Source organism: Lemur catta, chromosome 6, assembly GCF_020740605.2.
Source record: "Lemur catta isolate mLemCat1 chromosome 6, mLemCat1.pri, whole genome shotgun sequence".
NCBI classification, from domain to species: domain Eukaryota; kingdom Metazoa; phylum Chordata; class Mammalia; order Primates; family Lemuridae; genus Lemur; species Lemur catta.
In genome coordinates this window covers 89,796,349-89,802,410 of record NC_059133.1, presented here as the reverse complement: position 1 = coordinate 89,802,410, position 6,062 = coordinate 89,796,349, and positions in this window count along the sequence as shown.

Genomic DNA, 6,062 nt, shown 5'->3' with positions numbered 1-6,062 from the left:
ATGAGAAAGGAGAGAAGAAAAAAGGGAAAAGTGGAAGGAAGAAGGGAGAAAGGAGGGGAAATGAGAAGTAATCTAGTCAAAACTATAATGAGTCAGCTAAGAATCTCTGTAATCATTTTACATGTAGTTTCCATAACGAGCTCATCTTTCCTTGATGTTTGCATGATGACAGAGGAAGCCCAAGCACAAACTAAAAGGAGATAAAAGTGTTCTGACAGCACCTCCCATAGTGTGACAGAGTCGAAGAAGAAAATGCACAAGAGAACTCTCTGCTAGGAAAAAATAACAAATTAAAATAACCTTGGATATCCCTTTCTCCCACCCTAGAATTTCCTGTTAGCACCTCCTGTTGACAAAACCTACCTTGAATCTGGGAGCTTTGTTGTACAGAACACACTTTATGTACGTACCTTCTTACATTCTTAGCTTCAGCATCATATACCAGCTTCCCAACCACTTGATTTTACACAGTTGTCTCACAATGGTCACCTGCATGTGAACCCAAATCATTCCACTGTCAGGAGCCTACAAATAAAGTCTCCAGCTCTGCATACCACTTCCAGACTCTGGGAAGAAATACCCCACAGGAGATGGGAGCTGAGTTCACCAGCGACTATACAAGCTAGGAGTACAGGTTATTTGTTTTCACTTGGGGTGAACTATAACCAATGGGAAACAAGGGAAAAGAAGGAATTGGCAGGGATATTTCCCCTCTAGTCTTCCCTTCCAAGGACTGTTTACAGTTACAGTGTTTCTGCACAGCCACCCTCCCCAAGGGCAAGTGGCCAGCTCAGAAATGCACCACTTTGTATTTGCTGTGCATCCTTCCTTTCCTCCCTTCCCTTTCCCTCCTTTTCCCTGCGGGGGGGGGGGGGGGGCCTGGGGATTGCCCCTCCCTGGTAGCTTCAGGCTTTGTTTTGTTAAGACCCTGGGAAATGCTGCCTGGGGGGTTATCCCCCCATAATGCAAAACTGAGCAAGAGAAGAGCCAGGGACAGATCTGAGCACCAGCAGGCCCAGAGGGGCAGATTCTAGCCTCAACATTCGTTCCCATCTTTATATCCATATTTAAATCTTACATAACAACTTCAAGCTTCCACCTAACTCGAGGCAACTATCTGCTAAGACACAAAACTGAGGCTTTCACCCTCTCCCCAACAAGAAAAGACACAGCGTCCCAATTGTCATTATAACTACCTCAAATATAGGGCCTCCAGATGATACCCAGTCCTCCCCCAGGTCTAGTTTGGTAACCTGTAACGCAATGATAAATGCCAACAACACTTCCTGAACAAAAAGGCAATGGAAAGGGAAGAGGAAAAAAATACTTAATGCTTATCATACGGACATAACAAGATATTCTTGGCTACCAAGAACCTCACTTCTGTAATAGGCCACGAAGCCACAGTTGGTACTATCGCTTTCTACTCCTACCACCCATTCATTTCCCTCAGCTAATGCCTCAACTAATTTGTATTCCTCACCTAGTACAATGACACCTCCCACTGTGCCTTTCCTAATTTACGTAAAGGTTTTATTTAATTGGACTATTTTCATTATGTCCCCCTTTACCTCAGACTCTCTGGGCCATTGCACGGACATAACTACCAATGAAGTGATCCCGCCGTACTAGGCTTGCTGGGGAGCTAGGACACAGCCACACAGAGGACCATCCCCCAGGACAGATGCCTGAGCATGACGCCTCCATCTCACGCCTCTGCACTATCCAAACCGAATTATAGGGAGTCACTTGTGAGTCTCAGCTTTGCAGCTTCAGATAATGGGCAATATCCAGCCTCCCTGACTTGGCCTTTCCTTTATCTCCTCCCCTTATACAAAAATAGTATAATTTATACCTTCTAGACACTCAGGATCCGTTCACAATACAGATGACCTGCTTTCTATGTATATCTGATGGTCACATGTTTGGTCACATATTATTAGCACTCCTACATTCAACAGGCTTTTCACTAATAATTTTTAATAATTCATGATTAAATTTAAACTCCCTAAATGACTTGACAACTCATTGGCAGCAAGACAAATAATTAAGCATTTTATAGGAAAGAGATTTAAGTTCTCACTTCCAAAGCAGGTATAAGATAGCATGAGGCCAGCTATTGCTATACTTCCTCTCTAGTATGGTTTGGATCCCAAGGAAGGGACTGAAGATAATATAGAATTCTCCCTGCTATTATATTGTAAATATTATTACATGATCCAGACCAGTTATCATGGCAAATTCCCCTGGATGGTTACAAGCCAGCCTTTCATTAGAGAGCACTGTCTTAGCCCAGGGTTTCACTGAAAACAGAGCCTCAGGCAAATACTACCTGAAAATACCTAATGGGGAGAGGGAGTGAATCCAAAGGAAGCAAAGGTGAAAGCTACAAGGAAAGGGAAATTAGTCAGGAAAGGAAGAAAAGGAAGAACAAGACGTATGTTTTCAGGCTGGCTAGCGCTTCACAAGAAAACAGAGTTTTTTACTCATTCACATAGAACATCTCTGAGGAGACCTTACACAAACATGGCATCTCCACACAGTCTACCAGGTTGGAGGAAGGGGCTAGAAAGTTATTGGCAGCCACTTTCCTGCCTCTTGTCTCTTATTGGTGGAAACGTGCCATATGGACAACCCCTGCATATATCCTGTATTCCTAATTTGTGTAATTATTCACAGTGGCCAGGGGGTGGAGACAACCTAAATGTCCATCAACAGATGAATGACTAAACAGGGTGTGATATATCCGTACAATGACATACTATTCAGCTACAAAAGGCTATAAAAATCATTGATGCATGCAATGTCAAGGAAGCTCAGAGACATTGTGTTGGGTGGGAGAGGCAAGATGCAGGGGCTCACATTTATATGTTTCCATTTATATGAAATGTCCAGGTGGATCTATAGGGATAGAAAGTGTATTAATGGTTTCCAGGGGCTGAGGTGATGGGAAAATGCGGAGTGACTGCTTATTGATATGGGGGTCTCCTTTGGGAGCCATGAAAATGCTTCAGAATTAGAAAAGTGATAGTTGTACAACATTCTAAATGTACTAAATACCACTGAATTGTTTGCTTTAAAATGGTTAATTTTATGTACATGACTTTCATCTGAACTAAAAAAAGAATCCCTTAATAATCAGATTTAATATATGGTTTGACACAAACATGCATAAAGGTTAGTTAGAAAATCTCTATTAATAATTGAAATTATTCTGAAAGAATCAATATCCATCCTAGAAAACAATAAACAGAATGCTAAAGCATTCTTTAACATATGTATCAATATGTTTTCGGATTGTCTTAGTGCTTCAAGGAAGGGATCCTTAGCTGGACAAACCACTTTTATTCTTGTTGCTAAATTAATCTGTTTAAATTATTATCATGTCTTCTTATTACAGATTAACTATAGAAAATTTTGAAAATATATATAAGCAAACTTTTTCTAAAAAAAGATTACTATCATGAAAATACATGAAAGTATAAAACTCACTAGTAAAGGAAAAGTCACAATCAAACTCAGAATACTCTAGTACTATTAATTGTGCTATGGAAATTGATCAAATCTCTAGTATGAAGGTTAAAAATCAAAATGGTCAAAAATGACAACAGCTACAATTAGTGGTCAAGGAATATACACTATATAAAGATGAAAATTAAGGCAACAAAAATATAAATTGTGAGAGGGGAGGAGAAAAGCCTAGAGATTTTTATGTGACCAAAGCTAAGTCATTATCAGCTTAAAATAGTCTACCACAACTACAAGACCCCATGTTAGCCCCATGGTAACAACAAAGAAAGAAATTACAGCAGATGCACAAAGGAGAAAGAGAAAGGAATCAAAGCTTAGCATCACAGAAAACCACAAAATCACAAAATAAACAATATGAGAGGAAGAAAAGACCAAAAGATCTACAAAACAACCAGAAAACAATAACAGAAGGGCAGGAGTAAGTCCTCACCTATTAATAATAACCTTGAATATGAATAGATTAAGTTCTCCAATTAAAAGGTATAGAGTGGCTGATGGATTTGAAAAAAAAGAAAACCCACAAGACCCAACTATATGCTGCCCATAACAGAATCACTCCACCTGTAAGGATACACATAGACTAAAAGTGAAGGGATGGAAAATGATATTCCATGCAAATGTAGACCAAAAAGAACAAGAGTAGCTATACTTACATCAGATAAAATAGACTTTAAGTCAAAAATTATAAAAAGAGACAAAGATGGTCATTGTATAATGATAAAGGGATCAATTCAGCAAGAGAATATAACAATTGTAAATACAGTCAGCCCTCTGTCTCCATGGATTCCACATGTGTGGATTCAAATCTTGAGGGAAATGGAAATTAAAATCACAATGAGATGGCTGGGCATGCCTGTAATCCTAGCAGTCTGGGAGGCAGAGGAGGGAGGATTGCTCGAGCTCAGGAGTTCGAGACCAGCCTGAGCAAGAGTGAGACCCCGTCTCTACTAAAAATAGAAAAATTAGCTGGATGTCATGGTGTGTGGCTATATTCCCAGCTACTTGGGAGGCTGAAGCAGGAGGATTGCTTGAGCCAGGAGTTTGAGGTTGCTATGAGCTAGACTGACGCCAGAGCACTCTACTCAGGGCAATGGAGTGTGACTCTGTATCAAAAATAAAATCACAATGAGATACCATTACACATACACCATAATGGCTCAAATTAAAAAGACTGACAATATCAAATGTTGACAATGATAAGGAGCAACTGGAACTCTCATATGTTTCTACTGGGAAAGTAAAATGATGTAACCACACTGGAAAACAGTTTACAATTTTCTTATAAAAGAAAACATGGTCTATGGCCATACCACCCTGAACGTGTCTGACCTTGAAGCTAAGTAGGGTTGGGCCTGGTTAGTACTTGGATGGGAGAAAACATGCACCATGGGACCCAGCAAGCAGGTTTCTAAGTATTTACTAAAAAGAAATGAAAATATATATCCACACAGAGATGGCACACAAATGTTCATGGCAACTTTATTCATAATAAATAAAAAGTGGAAACACATCAAATGTCCATAGGTGAATGAACAAATTATAGTATATTTGTATGATATAATACTATCTCGTAACAAAAAGAATAAAATACTGATACACACACACACAAAGAAATGGATTAATTTCAAAAATATGCTGAGCAAAAAGAAGCCAAATATAAAAGAGTACATTATGCATGAAATTCTAGAATAGGCAAAACTAATTTATAGTGATAGAAAGCATGTCCCTGGTTGCCTGGGGCCAACTTGATGGTGAGGGGCAGAAGGAACTTCTTGGAGGTGATGGAAATGTTCTATATATGCATTTGATAGTGTGTAAGAGGTGTATGTATCTGTTAAAACTGTGTTACTCATGACTTAAAGTGTGTGCATTTTATGGTATGCAAAGTATAACTCAATAAAGTTAATTTTTCAAATGTCATGTTTAAGAAAGACAAAGAAAGCCTCAAGAACAGTTCCAGATTAAGGGAAACTAAAGATATACCATGATTAAATTCATTGCATGATCCTGAACATGGAAAAAAATACTCATAAAGGGCATTATTAGGACAACTGACAAAATTTGAACATGAATTATAGATTAGAGCATAGTACTGTATCAATACTAAATTTCCTGATTTTGATAATTGCAGTATGGTTCTATCAGAAAAAGCCATTGTTCTTGGGAAATATTCAGACAAAGGGACTTAAAGTCCTCAATCTATTATCATATGGATCAGCAAGGATTGTGAGAGAGAGAGAGAGAGAGAAAACTATAAAGCTGATAGAGCAAAATATAAACACTGGTAACTAAGGGTAAAGATTATATGAGAGTTCCTTGTACTATTCTTGCAACTTCCAGTAAGTTTGAAATTATATTTTATAGCAAAATAATTTTTTTAAAAAGATGAGGTAAGCTTCTAGGCCTGGCGTGGTGGCCTCTGGGAGGCTAGGCAAGAGGATCACTTGGGGTCAGGAGTTCGAGACCAGCCTGAGCAAGAGTGAGAGCCTCTGTCTCTACAAAAAATAGAAAAATTAGCTGTGCATGGTGGT